We start from the raw sequence: 16,426 nt of genomic DNA on the forward strand, positions 1-16,426 counted from the left end.
ATTCGAACAAAAAAAAAAAGTGAAAAAGGAGGCTTTGAAAAATGTAGAGAGGTGGGGCAGTGTGCAAAACTCAGACTTTCTGCAGCACTTCACCTACCCCTGTAAAGCCGTGCTTTAGGGTGACACTTTTCCTCCTGAGGTATGACTTGAATAACATTTAAAGGAGAAGTTAAAATAATTAGAATATGGAAGCTGTTGAAAGAAAATTTAATACATATGCCCGCTAAATAAAAACCTGCAGGCCAACATCTTGACATTGTAAAATTGAATTTGGTAAATGTTTCTTACAGATTTAAACCCTTGTAAGGTCATCTTACTGGTCTTGTTTCATTAAGCAATATATTTGCTCTACTTATTAAATCAGCCTAAAACTGACTCAATCAAGTAAGACATAAATAGGCATTGTTCAAAAGGAGACAGTGACCTGTGTGGTGGGGACACGCACAAAGCCAGTATACTGAGAGGCTGCACTGAAATGGCAGCCAGGCAGACAGCGAGTGGTTAATCTGCCCTGATGACTGGTAGCTCAGTCCAACTCTCCAATGACCCAGCTGTAATCCCACATTGGATCAATGCAAGTTCAAACAATCCTCCACGCTGCTAGCACCTTGCCTGGGCTGGGGGGGGATGGTGTTGTAAGACAGGGACCGGGAGACGGAAAGCTACTTATCACCTCCAAAATGACATCAAAAGGAAAGAAAACCCCACAGGATGAACCTGCTCTCACTGAATGAGACTGTTTTTCGTGGTATAGGCGGCGCTACACAGACGACTGAATGGAAATGATGTCGCTCTTCAGATAAACACCAGACAAGTATCTAATCTACGAAATCTGAACGAGTGGTTATTACAACCAATAAGCAAAGGACATCACATACTGACAGCATTAGCAGACAGACATCCTCCATCTCACTCTCACTGTACTGTCAGGGGATGAGAGGACTATGCAAGGTGACTTTGACTAAGTGCCTTGGGGTTTCATGAGAAAACTCCATTGACATTACATTAATTTTATGTCTCTTTTCTAACTGACTTAGGCGCCTAGAGTCCTGGATAGGAGGGAAATAAGAAGTAGACTTTTTTTTTTGCGGCAGAGAAATAAAGACCAGGAAGACAACAGAGTGACAAATATGGTATGAAATTATCAGCTAGTCACTTTTGGCTTAGTATAGGAGTCATTCAACAGACAGATGAGACATATGTGAGACATTACAGGAAGATGTAAGTCATAAACTTTCCACTGAACTTATACGAGTTTGGGTTTAACAGCAGGTGAGTGTTGGTGAAAAAGAAGCGGAACGTAAACAAGAGAGTGAGAGATAGTGGAAGGCTGTATGACTGTGTTAACTGTGCAGAAGGGTATAAGAGAAACAAGGCTCAAAGAAGCGCCCCATACCCATCCCATCCCACCTCTGTGGTAGTGTGCGGCAGCAGCGTTGTAACATAATTACTGCTGGGACACTTCTATTCCCAATGATCCATTTGCGTCAGTCAGGTTTCCGAGCGCAGCCAATGAGTGGAATCTCAGTTTCTCAAGGATAAAGAGATGACCCTCTCTGAACAGTTATATCCATTTCATGTGGAAAAGCTACTCTCCTTCTCAAGGTAAATCCCCAGATGTACATTTGAGTGAAACTTTTATGAACAAAGAAAATTATGATAACTTCCTTGATGCTGAGGGCGGGGTGATGAATTATGTCTCATTAAAAATGAATGTGCTTGACAACTGAGGATTCATAGACATGCATTACAGTTACTTAAGTGTCAGACTGTAGCCCTATAGCTGGTGCCTCGAAAGTATTATCATTACATTTGAGCTATAGAGCTTCGCATCGGAAAAAAAATCAATCCGGCGGTCATTGAAAAGCCCTGAAGGTCATTTAACAGTAAAGTTGTGTCCAAAATTGTGTACGACGTTAAAAGAAAATATTAAACTATGCCAAATTCATTTTTGTATTTTCAATCCGAATGGCCCCATTTACACTTTTTTTTTCAAAGTAAGAAAATCAGGAAATTCTCAAATACTTTGACTATTGCTTTTTTTCTAGAATTCTGCGTTTTCACACATAATATTAGCTTATTATTCGAGTTATAAAGCGTTGGGACTAGTACGAGTATCTCTTTTAGACTAGGTGATCATTTAATGCCTTTTAGAAGATATCTTTTTTGTTATTTTACATTCTACTGCTAATGTATAAACACTGTAGAAACACAGTTTTTAAGATAGTTGTTTTCGTCTGCTTTGGTTTAGGAATGCCTTTAGAGGGCATCTGAGGTCATAACTACACACATGTCATTTCTGGTCATATGGATTTGGAAATATTGTTGCAACTTATAAAAGAGGTTACATTATTTATCTATGCTGGTGGTTTGAGAGTTAAAATACCTTCAGAACTAATTTCATTTGAAATACTTTTTTGGATTTCAACGATCGCTGGGTGATTAATTCTATTTTGTAAACTTGGAGGCTAAGCTCTGTGAGTTTACTGTAGGATCATCATGAATGGTCATCTTCTACTAGAGTTTCAAACTGCTACGGCTACAGTTTTTCTCACAGTGCCACAAAGTGAAGCTCGATTGTGCCTCATTCAAGTTTTATTAACTTAACTCCTGACCATTGCAAATAACTCCTAATCAAGCAATCTACTGTATGTCATGCTGTATCTGTAAAATGCAATTCACACACTAATGACTAGCTACTCACTTCATATTAACGCCGTTGGTTTAACACTATATCTCTGAGCTAAGCCCTCCATCAGCCACAGTCCTTACGACAGGATGTCACTTTAACAAGTCAGTGTCTTGACATGGACCAACATCAGTATTCAGGACTCTTTATGGACGAACACTTCCTGTGTCACAATTTCACTGCTCGGATAAAAAGAAAAGTTACACCTCTGGGTGACATTTTAGTTTCATTTTCAATTGCTATATATTTGTTATAAACATCTGGAGTAGAAATAAATCAGAAATCTCTTCTCCTTCATAAAACAATTTGAGAAAGACACCCAAACACAAATGCACAAATAGTGTAAATCTAGTGCCTGCATGGTCCTTGAGGTTTAAAAATGTGTATGGCATTTTCGGGTGGTACTGTGGTCTTCCTTGTGTGCGATGGCATGTGGTGATTTGCATGGTTGTCTATATCAGATGGACTTCTCACTAGGGAGCAATAATAATGCCAACGCCATGGGGAGCAACAGTCCCCCACCCTCCAAGGAACCCTGCAAGCTTTGTTAAGTGCCATGGCAGCCTTTTGATGTTTCACAGACCGCCGCAACTCAGAAATGGTAAACAGAGAAGATGAACCAAGATCTTCCTCCAGGGGGAATCCACAGTGTAAGGATATTAGGGACGTCATGCATAATGTGTCTCAGCAAGCAGCACATTTTACAGGATCTCAACACGTCTTTGAACGTACTGTGGACCCAGATTAGACAACAAGATTTTAGATATTCACTCCTCCCCTGGAGTTGAATGATCAGCGGTAAGATTTGAGTAAATAAAAACCGTTTTCTTCCCATAGTCCATATTGTTTAGGCTTACTCCGTCTTCAGAGAATATGTGCTTTTTTAATGGTAAAAAAATGAAAAACACAAAGATAAATATTTGATTTTGTCTTCCCATTTTTGTCTTCCACTCGATGCCTCTTTCCCACAGTGTTCCATTACATAAAAGGTTTATGCAATCTGAGCAGTGAGGATGGCCATGAGTCATAACTACAGTGAAAGGGGCTGGCTAAAGTAGCATTGATTTTTTTTTTTTTCTTAGAATTTTTGTTATAGAATAAGTCTGTAAAGGAGCTCCTTCACTTCGAAAAGTAAGATTTTATTTCAGATAAAGCAATAGTTTAGATATGTCGTAGAGAAAAATGTGACACACTTTGGTTATGTCATACTGAGAGATAGTTTTAATGGTGAATAATCAAGAGTCTTTAATGTTAACAATATGTTTTAACAGAAAGCCTTTCCATCTTTATGTCGATCTCAATTAGAAACTCTGCTAACATCAATGAGCAGCATTTACTAAAGGGGGTTTTCTGCAGCTGCAGCCAACAGTTACTCCCAAATCAGATGATGTGTGCTAGCTGTCACATGAACACTGTGTGCAAGCAGTGTGATGGAGAGAGAGGGAGGCGGACTGAGAAAGTAAAAGAAAGAGAGACCCCTAAAGGCGCTGCTGCTGCTGCTCGCCTCTTTAGGAATCTTTTCAGTCAAACTGTTTGTTGATCGCCTCTGGTCCCAAGTCTCTGGGTCAGCTGCTGGTACACTCCCCGCCTTCTCCTACACCCCTACATACGTTCTGAACAACCCCCTCACAGTCAGGCCAGCAACTTAAGGATGGAGGGGAGGAGGGAAACAAAATCAAGAACACCAGTCTGAGCATGAACACAGGCTGGCAACAGCTCACAGGTGGAAACACTACACCATTTTCAACTAGATTTGCAAACCCACAGCACACAGATGGAAAGTGGACTGGGAGAGAGGGAGAGGGAGAGGACAGACGGGCAGACGCACAAACAGCGGGCAGACTCAACACCTCGCTCACAATCACAGTCACACTATAGAGAGCTGGGATCTAGAGACTGGAGATTCAATGACAATACTCTCTGAATGCCCTTGATTTAAAAAAAAACCTAGATACTGACAGAAGTAGAAAAAAAGGGTGCAACATTTTAAATTGTTTCCACTAATAATGGGGAACAAATGAGAATTGTCCATCTCTAAACAAAACACTTTGTAAGTTGCTTTGATAATGAAACCAGCATCATTACAGGCCATGGTGATGCAGCCTAGAAAGCAGTATCACTACTGGGTATTGGCAAGATCCCAGTCTATATACAGATCCAATACCAAAAACTTTATTCACCCCAAAAATAAACAAATACAAACAAAAAACCACATTATGCTAGAAGAGGGTGTAATGTAGGTCAACGCTTACAAAACCTTAAGCCCTCACTGTATCGTATCGGCCAAACGAAAGGCTAGATATTGGTATCATTTCTGTCTTGAAAAGATGGTTTCACAACATGTATTGTAAAAGGGGTAGTGATGAGAGTTAAAATTCCCCCAAAAATGAGCGAGTCAAAACACATTCCTATCAAAATGTATCTACACACAGACCAAGAACACACCAAATGGTACCTCGTGTATAACAAGTTGGCTAAAAAGTACACCCATAAGGCATTGCAGTGTTCATGCTGCGAGAGTTCAGCCCTCACAGCAGAGAGGAAGGCAACTTTGAACCAGCAGTCAGAGCCCTGCGGTGGACTGGAGCAGCATCCAGAGAGCAGAGAGGGGACCTGGGTCACTTCCCCTTCCCAGTTCGTAAGGATGATGTGTGATTGCAGGAATAATGGGAGGAATCACATCCCCCCCAGCTGTCCTGGTTCACATGGTCTCCTCAGACAAACAGAAAAACAACAATATCGCAGGCATGGCCTCCTTCCTGCAGCACGGGAGGCCACAGGGGCCAGTCCGGCAGCTGCAGGAGATCTAAGTCTTCCTTCCAGCAGCTACTGGACTTTCAGTCAATGTGCTCGCTGCAGGAGCTGACACGCAGCTCTCACAGCTGGATTAACAACACCAGTCATTGACAAACACTTGGGTTAAATAAAAGGGGGCTAGATTAGGGTAGAAAAGGCTGAAACTCTTGTTTCATATAGAGAAGTTGTGAATCCATTTTTTAATCCTAATATTGATGCCTTGGCTCCAGAATTGATACAGAGAAACCCTCCGATACCCCAGACTTTGTAAAAAAAAAAAAACGTATTATGGGTAATATTTAACAGCTAGAGGCTTTAATAACCTGTAAGATTGATATCACTATTCTATGGCACAACTCAGAACATAAGAAAAGCTAAACTAAAAGAAAGTTTTTACACAAAGAAACCAGGAGCACCTAAGGGGTCTCCATGACGTCCAGCATCAGTGAAACCTTGATTTTAAACCAAAAAAATAATAATAAAAGATATGTGTTTTGACCAATTTTTGGAAAATACAGCCTTATAGACTCTCGACAGTAACACTCTACATTATCACTGTTCTTTATTTGGGCTCTAAAACAGGAGTTGCTTGTGGAAGCCATGAAATAAATGATTTCTTAAAGGAGAATGGGTCGAATGGGTCGAGATTTGGGGCTAATACATTATGATGTAGTGCCTTAAGTTGATAGCTTTCAAGATGTCACAGATGTGCAGATACTGGTATCAGCATTATATTAAATCTAGATTCAAATAAACTACTCTAGCACTTGGTATCATAACAAGAAACAGCTTCATGGCACAGAGTGAACCAGATTTTGAAGAAAGTTAACTTTGCACATAATTCAATTGTTTGTCTGTTTGCTTCCACTCAGACGAGTCTGTGCAAAGGCAGAGCGGTGAAATCTCCAGTGAGAGACGCTTTTTAAGATCTACAGCAGAACATCAGGAACTCTATACAGTGGGGTATATTAGCAATCATGGGAGATCTTTTGATCTAGTAAATTAGATTATAATGTATTCCTTTGATTTATGTTTTTTCAAAGTCTCATTAAAATTCAGTTAAAATGCAACTCAGCAAAGAGATGTCTTTCTTAACTTCCTTTATAGTTTTGCTTTCTACAAGAACCAACTTAACACCAGCACGGAGGAACCAAGTCCCTCACCATTTTGTATCTTATACGGACAAATGTGTTTAAAAAAAAAAAAAAAAGAGATGATTAAAATTGACAAACCAAACCACAGGAAAACACACCTTGGGGTTACACGGCCTCCAAGTGTAGAGCCCACTCACTTTTAAGATGATGAACGGTGTGAAACTGTGGTTTTTCTTTTGCAGTCTAGAAAAACAAACAAGGAGGAGGAGGTATCATAGAAAGGTGCTAAATGACTTGTATTCTCAAAGTCATCACCTTAATTCCGCTGCATGCTTCACAGTCTGCCATCCCCAAACTACAAATTGTGCAAATGCTACAACACAGCAGCCTGTTGTCAAGACTCATCAAAGTAGCTGGTAGCGTTATCTTTGTTTGTTTTTTAAATAGTAAATACATGATATGGAGTAACTATTCTGTTCTTTAAGGACACTACTTTGGCGACTCTATATGTTCGTTTCTAATCACAGTCACAATCAGAAGTGGTGTGAAAGCAGATTAGCCATACAGTGCTCTGCTCCAGGTTCTTCCTGCTGATTCTCCGCTGTGGTCCAGGCTGCAGAGTTGAAGAGACCTCCATCCAGTCAGGCCTCGTTTGGAAGAGCGGAGGGGGGGGGGGGGGGGGGGGGGGGGGGGGGACAGGAAAAGACGGCACGGCCATAAGCTGCTCTGCCCCGCTCAGCAGCACATGTGCTGAGTGAGCCAAAGAGGTGGCTTACCAGCAGAGGTCTCAGTCAAGGGCAGGACAGTTGAAAGGTCACTATTAGCTGTGCTGCTATACAAACAGGGCTCAGCGAGTAATACATTTACCCTCTATAAGCTTACAGCGGGCTATTATTACAAGTGTCAAATCAAGTCATGGCGATTTATTAAGGTTGGCGCTTCATCATTTTACAAAGTAATTAGGGCTTTTGTTAAAGATAAATACTTTGACATGTTATAACCTTAAAATATGTTGTTTTTTTTTAATTGACTCAAAGATTTTTGAAACTGTTTTGTACTGACTGGATCTCAATGTTTTAAAAATGAATTCCATAAACTTTGAGTTAAACACTTCAAACAGTGAACATTATAAAGCAAGTTGAGGCTGCCTTGACACCCACAGTTCACACTCATATCAATGGCTCATGATCACAGCACGTGTACGTCTGGTCTAATACACACCGCACACACTTGTACCAAACTGAGACAGCAAAGGAACACCACCCAAAACCAAAGCCATGTAGCAGGTAAAATCAAAGGCCCAACATGACGTTTTTTTAAAGCATTAACCAAACCAAAAGAAAACTCAAACAACTTGTCTCTTGCCTTGATCAAAACTCAAAAAGTCTAAGCCATAAATTTCAGTACAGGTTTGCACAAAAAGGGCAGCACAAGACTTTTCCCTTTAGTCTACAGGGGACAGTCTACAGTTAACTGCGGTCTAAAACATTATCTGCAAGGCTCCAAATTCTGCATCCAACCTCCAGGTCTCACAGGAAAACGCTGGAATCTCCATATTGATGATAGCGCTCCAATAAACAATGAATCATGTTGCTAAGATGCGTTTGTTAGTTAAAGAGAGGTTGAATAGTTTCAATGTGAAACTGACACTCACTTTGTTTCTGAGTGATGTTGGAAAAAAATAGTAAATATTATGAATATTAAATTCATAAACTGCCTCCCTGACGCAAACTCTGACGTTTAAGAACCATTTTATAAGTTTCATTAACGAAACCGGCCAGGACACACTCATTGTCAGACGACTGAACTTCAGCTCTTAGACAACAGCAAGTCAATGTTAGAACAAAAGGTAAGGCAAAAGGGATTTTTTAAATAGTCGCAATCACATTGAAACAACTTTAAAAAACGTAAAATGCAAAACTGCAGTCATTTTATAAGTAAATTTATAGTTAAAAACAAAGAATATATTGGCTTACCAAACAATCAAAGATACACTATCCTCTTTATCAGACCAAGAATATTCAGAATCTGTCTTGTTTTTGAATTCAACACATCCTTGGCTTTCAGTTTTCTGGTGTTTTGTCCTTCTTGGAAATCAGAAATGTCCTGGGAGGAGGAGGGTGGAGGAGAAAGACTTTCACTCAGTGATTCAGAGGCATCGAGTAAACGCCAGCATTCTCTTTCTGACAACCAGCGTTAATTGCAGATCCGACTCGCCCACACACTCCACATTTCTCCTGGAAGGAGAAGCTGAGACACTGAGATTGAAGTGGGATGAGAAGTGCAGTAAAAGATGCTGCAGCTGCCCGTTCCTCACACCGTCACCACCTCATATTTCTCCCTTTCCGCTGAGAACTTGTGCTAAGACACTAACAAGCACTCACGCACATTTACAGAGACATGCAGGGGGGCACACAAACACAACATGTAACAAGGCTAAAACGTTGCGTAAACAGAGGTAGTCATCGCGGGAAAATCATCCATTTAGCTTGCCATCCTTCATCAAAATATTGTTGATGAGATGATGCAGAGGGAGATCTAATAGATAAATAATCAAACCTCTGTGTGTGTGTGTGTGTGTGTGTGTGTGCTTGAGTAATACGAAAGTAGAACATTTGGGGTCTCTGAGGTTAGAGCAACAGTTCAACACATGCATAAGAGAGACGTTAATACTGGCTCTAGCTGTGCCTTCACAGACATCATATTCATTCCTCTGACTAATAGACAACATAAATTGTTAAAATGATATTCATTTGAGCGGCACTGAAAGAAGCCCTCATCCACACATTAGACATAAGAGCTCACGTGATGTGGATCATGAGCAACAAGGCCCATTACAGGCCAGGCCCCGAGCAGCACAGAAGCTAATGACTGCAGATTGGAGGGTGCTTTACTGCCTTTGCTTTAGAAATCACTGGCAACCAGCTGCTAATGTACATGCCGCCATAACATGAACATGTGCAGTGAAAAATACAAGTAATACGTCTGAAACAACTGATCCCTGAAGGACTACTTTAACAATATATGTCATTAACTGGACTTAGAACATACTGTAAGTGATAAAATACTAAATGTCAGGGTTAAGGCAGAGTACAAAAACCTTTTGAGGTGAGTTTGAATTTGGCAAAATTCATCAAATGTGATTTTTACCCGTAGAATAACACCAAACCACCACATAGATGCAATGATGTAATCTTTTCTCAAATAAACCTATAATCCAAATTTAAGTTGTTAAAAAAAAAAAAAGGAGGTCACAAAATACAACTTCAATCATAAAAAAATGACTCCTTCGGTACAATATTAACGAGACGTGTGTTGTACACATTCACTCGAAAACATTTGAGAAGGTCAGGTTACTGCTGGCTGTTGCCTTCACCGGCCAAGGCTTAAGGTCACAGGAGTCGCGGAGATTCAAAGAACTGTCACACAGCACAGATCCCCTCTCTCTCTCTCAAAAGCTCTCATGTCAAGCTACCGATACAGATTATTACAAACATATTGTACATTGTTCCATAGCATATCACTTTATGAGATTTTAAAAGTAGTTTTTATTCATTTTTTATGGAGAAAGTATCAAAATAACTACTATTTCACAAACATCATGAACCACTCATAAACCACCATCATCCAACCTCTCTTAACTAAAGTAAAGACTGGTTTACTTTAAAATAAGGAGATTAGAGGCTAAGCACAGGATAGCATTCAAATAGCTGGTAAAATATCAAGTCATTACTTGTGCTTAGAAAGTGGACTCCCTTTATAGTTGATTATATCATTGTATGACATAGTTGCAACACTTGCAACAACATGTACAGTGATAAACAACTACGATGGTGTTAATGTGCAGTAACTGTCCAACACCATTTAGATTTCCACTATAATTAACTTCACGCAATTATGAAAACTGGCAACCCTTTCTTGCCAAAGTCCTTAATTTAAGATTGATTTAATCTATTTTATTTAGCATTTGTGGTAAGTTAAAACACCTCAGGCTGTTTTACACGTTTTTAAAAGTTGCATGTAAACATAAAACTTTGCCTGTAGACCCAGAATCAGACATAAAACTTCAATTACATTCACTTTGAGAACTGTACAGCCTGCTGCTGTTGTAATAGCTCAACAGTATCAACACATTGATTACTATTTTTGCTCCGCACGATGCGTTTGTTTAACAAGTCCCCTCTTTCAGTCCCACGTTGAAATCTTTTGGGAGTTTTAAGAATCACATAATTTCACAGATAAACCATCACTTAAGAGCAACACTAAAGGCATTTAAGCGACGCGTTAGGTTCAGGAAGATTCCTTTTTAAAAAAGTTTCTGCCTGATTCTCTGATATCAACAGCGCCCTTTAAAATGATCAAACGTAGTGCGACATCAAAGGCTTGCCTAATAACTCAAACATAGCCTATGAAGTGACACTAAACGGCTTTTCGCAGTCGTGCTGTGTCGTATTTTCTACATGTACCCCGGTAAATAGAAAGAACAAACAGATTAGGAGATATACAGTTAATGTCTCCCGTCTCCCAAATCCACTCTACGTCTCCCTCTTGCGCTTTTCTACTCTCACTCTCTCTGTCGCTACAATGCCGCGCTGCCACACTCTCCGTAACATTGTTTCTATTTCCGTTACTCACCTTTACTCCCGAGTCAGACGCCGAGAAGCCTATAGACAACTCTATATCGGTGGCTCCAGTGGATAAACGTAATTTCAGTTCACATTTACACGCTGACTGCTATTTTAGGGGGAGCTGACAAACTCAGAAAAAGCCTTCTCCCTCTTGTCAGTGAAAGACTCCTCCCCTTATCTGACGAGCTGCTCCCTCCCTCCCTCCCTCTCTCTCCCTAACTCTGTCAGGAACACACACACACACACACACACACACACACACAGAGAGAGAGAGAGACACAAGCGCACACTCCGCCGTCAAAACATTACAAAAGTAGTGAAAGTCCCAGGAGTAGCCTATATTGGAAAAACGCAAATAGTGAGAATGGCTTCATATACAGTAGGTAGCCCGCTTTACAGCATGCCTGTTATTGTAACATTGCTTAGTTGCTTTCCATAAACTGCTGATTCGTGTCATAGTCCTTAGAATAACAACTCACTTTAAATGGGGGAATATAGGATATAAACAAACCAAACTTCTAGAAACTTTGGCAGAGCTTACGGATAGGAACGACTAATGCAAATACAACCATCTAAAAAAAAGAAATAATTGTCATTTTTTTAAAAATCTGTTTCTTCAAGACAGACTACATCTGGACAAAATAGCTACTTGTCCAAATTACTCCGCTCGGCCTCATCACATTAGCTACATTTGACGTCATATCTCTAAGACAACGGCAAAAAGGAATTTGATTTGAAGGACGTCTCCCTGGGCCAATCAAAAGCTGCAGCGTCTGTTGAGCTGCCAATTAGAGGAAGAAGGCGGGGACTCGTGTCACCCACATATGAGATGGTCACGTGTACATGCAAGGATCACAGGAGGAGGTGTGGTAACTGGTGGAGCCTACTGGACAGGCTTTACCGTCTTCTGGAAGCAAGGGCGAGAGCTATTTCGCACAATTATCAGCTGCTGTTTCAGTTTTATATTTGGATTGGATGATGGTGAGGTCAGGTTAAGATATGGTCTACTACGAGCACATGAGCAATCAGACTATTTCGAAGAAATCCAATCAGTAGTATAAAACTACAAATACAGGCCAGGGTTACCTGTTTTTATTGAACATGGTTTGTTTACACAAGTTCGTAGAGGTTCATCGAGGTAGGCCAAATAAACTACGGTTTACTAAAGTTCTATTTTCTGCACTTTTGTTCCTCTACTCCACAACACTGAGCAGGGAAACATTATCCTAATATAAAACAATGTTTAAAAATACATATTAGTCTCAAGTAAGTTAAATAAGGATCTCTAAAGTAAGGCTTATAAATTGATAGAAAAACCATTGAAAGCGATAAGTACAGTTCCAACTTGACAAATTTACACCCTTAATGAGTGAGTACTGTTTAAATGTTGCTATTCTATTTTATATATAATTTTAACTTTTTTGTAGAAGCTGACTCAGGGAGAAAAGCACAAAAAATTCCAATGTACCTGTACTGTCCTGTACCTGTGCAAATGGCAATAAACATCTATTCTATTCTATTCTGTTGATATTTTAGTAATTTTTGTTGGTAATTCTAGTTTTTCGTCAGTAAGATTATACATGATGAACTTTACTTTGTAATGTTGCTTCCTGTAGACTACTTACTACTGCAGTAGTGTAGGCTACATAACTTTTAATCAGGCAGTGAGAGTAGTTTCACAACCAGCGACTCATGCTCTTAAAGTAGGCTACTCACCATTAAAGATACATCTGTTATCCCCCGTTTGAACAGTAAGATTATTTTTCATTTGGAGCAGCAAAAAACTATTAGTGGGTGATTTCTTTTTTTTTTTTTTAAACATAGCCTAGTTGCTGAAGATCAGGGTTTCTCCTTTTTTAGCTCTAGCAAACCTAAACCATTCATTTTGGGGTAGCTGAGGTGCATCTGGGTTGAGATGTCCTTACAAAAACTTACAGTACTTAATTGAAACTTTAAATACTTTCATTTAAAATGTGATAGTACAAAGCATAGCAGACTAACCTTGTGCCTAAATATACACACACACACATCTCTGTCTATGTTGAGTAGTCGGAGCAATCTGGTATCTTGAATCAGTAATTTGATGGCACAATATCCCTGGCTGAATAGTAAAACAAGACAAAGACCTCCTCTCCTAATTAGATCCTGTTTATTAGGCCTAAATTGTGTTTGTCTGCTGCAGTATGTAGCTCATTTTTATCAATCTAGTACAACACTGTCCTTTTATACCAGTCACTCAGACTTCAGTCCTCATTCTTGAGTATTCTCAAGTGCTCTATGCCGAGGAAGAAACAACTGTGAATACTGGCAACTGAAGGCTGCTTCTGCATTGACAACCAATCCATTAAATATAAGTCAAATTCACAATGGTCTTATTCCATTCTGTGTAATGGTTTTTGCTACAAACTGGTTGAGTTTCAACAATATGGGCTTAAAGTTATTAAAGTTAGTGTCCATTATCAGGCTCCTGTCTCTTGGCCATGTTCTGTCCAGGTTAAAAAAAAGTGCACACTTAACAGCCACATGAGGCTATGTGGGTGGACTCTCCGCAGTTAACTTGAGCATTGGTGACCCTGTTTGTTTGACTGTGTAAACTGCTCCAGCAAATACGGTTATAGCACCCAAGAGTTCCACCTGCCAGGTTTTAACAGGTCAGGAGAGACATAAAGGCCATTGTCCATTATAGTATCTGCATGGTAAAGAGAAATCATGAGAGAGTCACACGTGATGTGCACACAAAGGAAAAGAAAAACAACCCATAGTGTAAATACAAAACTACTGTTATTGTCTTTATTGTAGTCACAGTAATGCTTGATTTACAGTTGTCACACAAACACACACACACACACACCTAAGAATGCAGATAAATTGTAGGGCAACGTATTATTATTATTTAGCTACATGTACAGTAGCTTTTGAATGTTATTTGTTGCCCTATGTTCTTTAAGTTCAATTTTATGTATCTTTCTTTCCATTCATGATTAAATAAGAGGGAATTTAGAAAAGTTTTCACTTGTAAACATAACTGCAATCTTTAGTTAGAAGATTAGTTTGAAAACTTTCATGGGGGGGAAAAAAAATAAAAAATTTGAGACCAAATGTGCTTCTGTGGTACAAAAATAACTACCACAAAATGTACATTTCTTTCCGCAACATGTGACAAAAATGTAGAGCAACAGCAGCTATTATAACTTCTCTTCAAAGCCCAGCACCTCATGCATGTACGCTCCTTTAAATGTACATTCCATTGCCCCCCAAAAAAATCTGCTTTCTGAGATTATCAGAAAAAAAAATTGCTTTGTACAAACTCAGCACTCGTTCATCTTTTCATGTTATACACAGGGAAGACATTGTCCATCGAATTGAGTTGATTTTTTAAATTTTTTAAAATTGAATTAAGTTTTTCATTTCAGAATCTTATTACTGTAACTCAGAGGAGTAATTGCAACTGACTGTTATTGGGAAACATGCTACACAAACACATAGGCCCATTCAAACTGCTGTATCATCACTTGAGAAAAGTATCTTAGTAATTAAGCAAGGTTTTTCTTTTTTTTTTTCTATTTGTAAGTGAAAGCCTTTTGCAGTAAGGAAAAGTGGTTCAGCGTGAAACTTTTTTGTTCCCAGTGAAAACAACTTGACTGCTGTTCACTGTTTATCATCACACACATGCGTGTTATTTCCTTCTGTGTTAGTGACAATAGTCGTGACAATAAAGAATCAGACAGAAACAGTCCCCAGCTGTTTTCTTGAAGTGTTTCTCAGTCAGGAAAGTTTCTGCTGTGCACTGGTTCCTAGTGAGTTCAGGCTGATGCCAACTGACAACAGAGAGGCTCCAAATTGCTCTCAGCATCTCCTTTAGCAGCACTTTTGTGTCGGCATGCATCCCTCCCATCCTCCCACAGTGATGCCAGCAACACAAAAACAGTTGTGTGAGTTAATATGCAACTTCATTTATTTAGCATCTGCTAATTAAGTTTCACCTGAAGTGATTTTACATTTGGTCACACAATCACACAAAAGACACAATAATGTATAAGACTCATCTAAGCAATCATGAAATTACTCTAGTTGTAGGTGTCATAATGTAGACCTTTCCTGACACCTGGGTCTCACCTGTTTGTTGTTGCTTTCAAAGATCCTGCTGTTCCAATCTCTTTCTCTTCCCTCTGCAAGTCTTGACTTTCTCTATCTTCTCTCAGACGCCTTTGTTTTCACTCCGCCTTTCGATTTACCTCAAAGCCAGACCAGCTGGCTTTGGATGCTTCCCCTCCGAGCCCTGAGAGGCCTGTCTTCTTCACACCCTCTTCCTCCTCTTGTCCCTCGGTCTCTCTGCCGGCAGAGAGCGAGGGTGCTGGGGTTTGAAGGGTAGGACCCCAGATGGACATAGACATGTCGGGCATGTGTTACGTGATGGGGCTTGGCCAGCGGCTCTCTTAACCAGCCACAGCTGTCAGTCACAACTCTGGAAGGTGTTGAGGATTTCTTCTTGCTCTCACAAGAAGGCTGGAAATAATTGCAAAAAGATCTTCAACATATTTTTTCCACAACAAAGTGAACTGTTTTAGAGAAAAATGTGCATCTGTTAGGTGTGAGTCCTCACTGTGGTCTGGTCACGTCGGGCTTTCATGGAGATTAAAGCATACTTTTTAACATTATTGATTAAATGTCCATGCAGGGTTGGTTTTAAATTAAGGGGAAAATTTGTGTTTTTATCATAACATAGTCAGTGATTTATTTCAACAAGTTGCAGGGATGTGCTCAAATGACGGGTTTTTTCCGTCGAGGCTTTGATGCACGACAGCTGGCATTTCCAACATTGCACCAGACCACAAATAGACCCAGACACTCTTTTCTCCAATTAAAAAAAAAAGGGACTAAAACACCACGTCGCATGCGGCAAGCTTTATTAGGCTATGCAAGTCAGGTTTGATGTACATTACGATAGCGAAGAGAGAAAAAAAATAGATGTTTATTTTGTAAATAAGAAAAGCAAAAGACAGATCACTGAGCCTCAGTTTTCTGAGACATCAATCTGACCACAGAGCTCTGAAATAACATTTAATTATCTGAGGCTCATTAAAACAGACTTTCTGAAAAGCTCTCGCCAATCCCTCGTCCTCCACTCACTGTACAACTTTGGAGTCTCTCATGACTCTGAAATATACGGTTTCATGCTCTGTAGTTCCTTACGAAACCAACTAAAGAAATGTACACAT

General features: G+C 39.7%; 1 protein-coding gene across 9 annotated transcripts in view; it reads right to left on the minus strand.

Moving 5' to 3' along the window:
• The window catches only part of mef2aa (myocyte enhancer factor 2aa), a 62,540-nt gene extending 46,982 nt beyond the window's left edge, over positions 1-15,558 (minus strand). For 4 of the 9 annotated variants that reach the window (XM_061035245.1, XM_061035242.1, XM_061035246.1 and 1 more), the window contains exon 1: positions 11,215-11,379. The gene's annotated coding sequence lies outside the window, so the exon portion shown is untranslated. Of the gene's footprint in view, positions 1-11,214; positions 11,381-15,323 lie in introns of those variants that run through there. The other 5 variants (XM_061035239.1, XM_061035241.1, XM_061035247.1 and 2 more) reach the window with 3 other exon arrangements.
• Positions 15,559-16,426: the final 868 nt, after the last annotated feature.

This window comes from Labrus mixtus, chromosome 4 (assembly GCF_963584025.1).
Source record: "Labrus mixtus chromosome 4, fLabMix1.1, whole genome shotgun sequence".
Taxonomy (NCBI): Eukaryota; Metazoa; Chordata; class Actinopteri; order Labriformes; family Labridae; genus Labrus; species Labrus mixtus.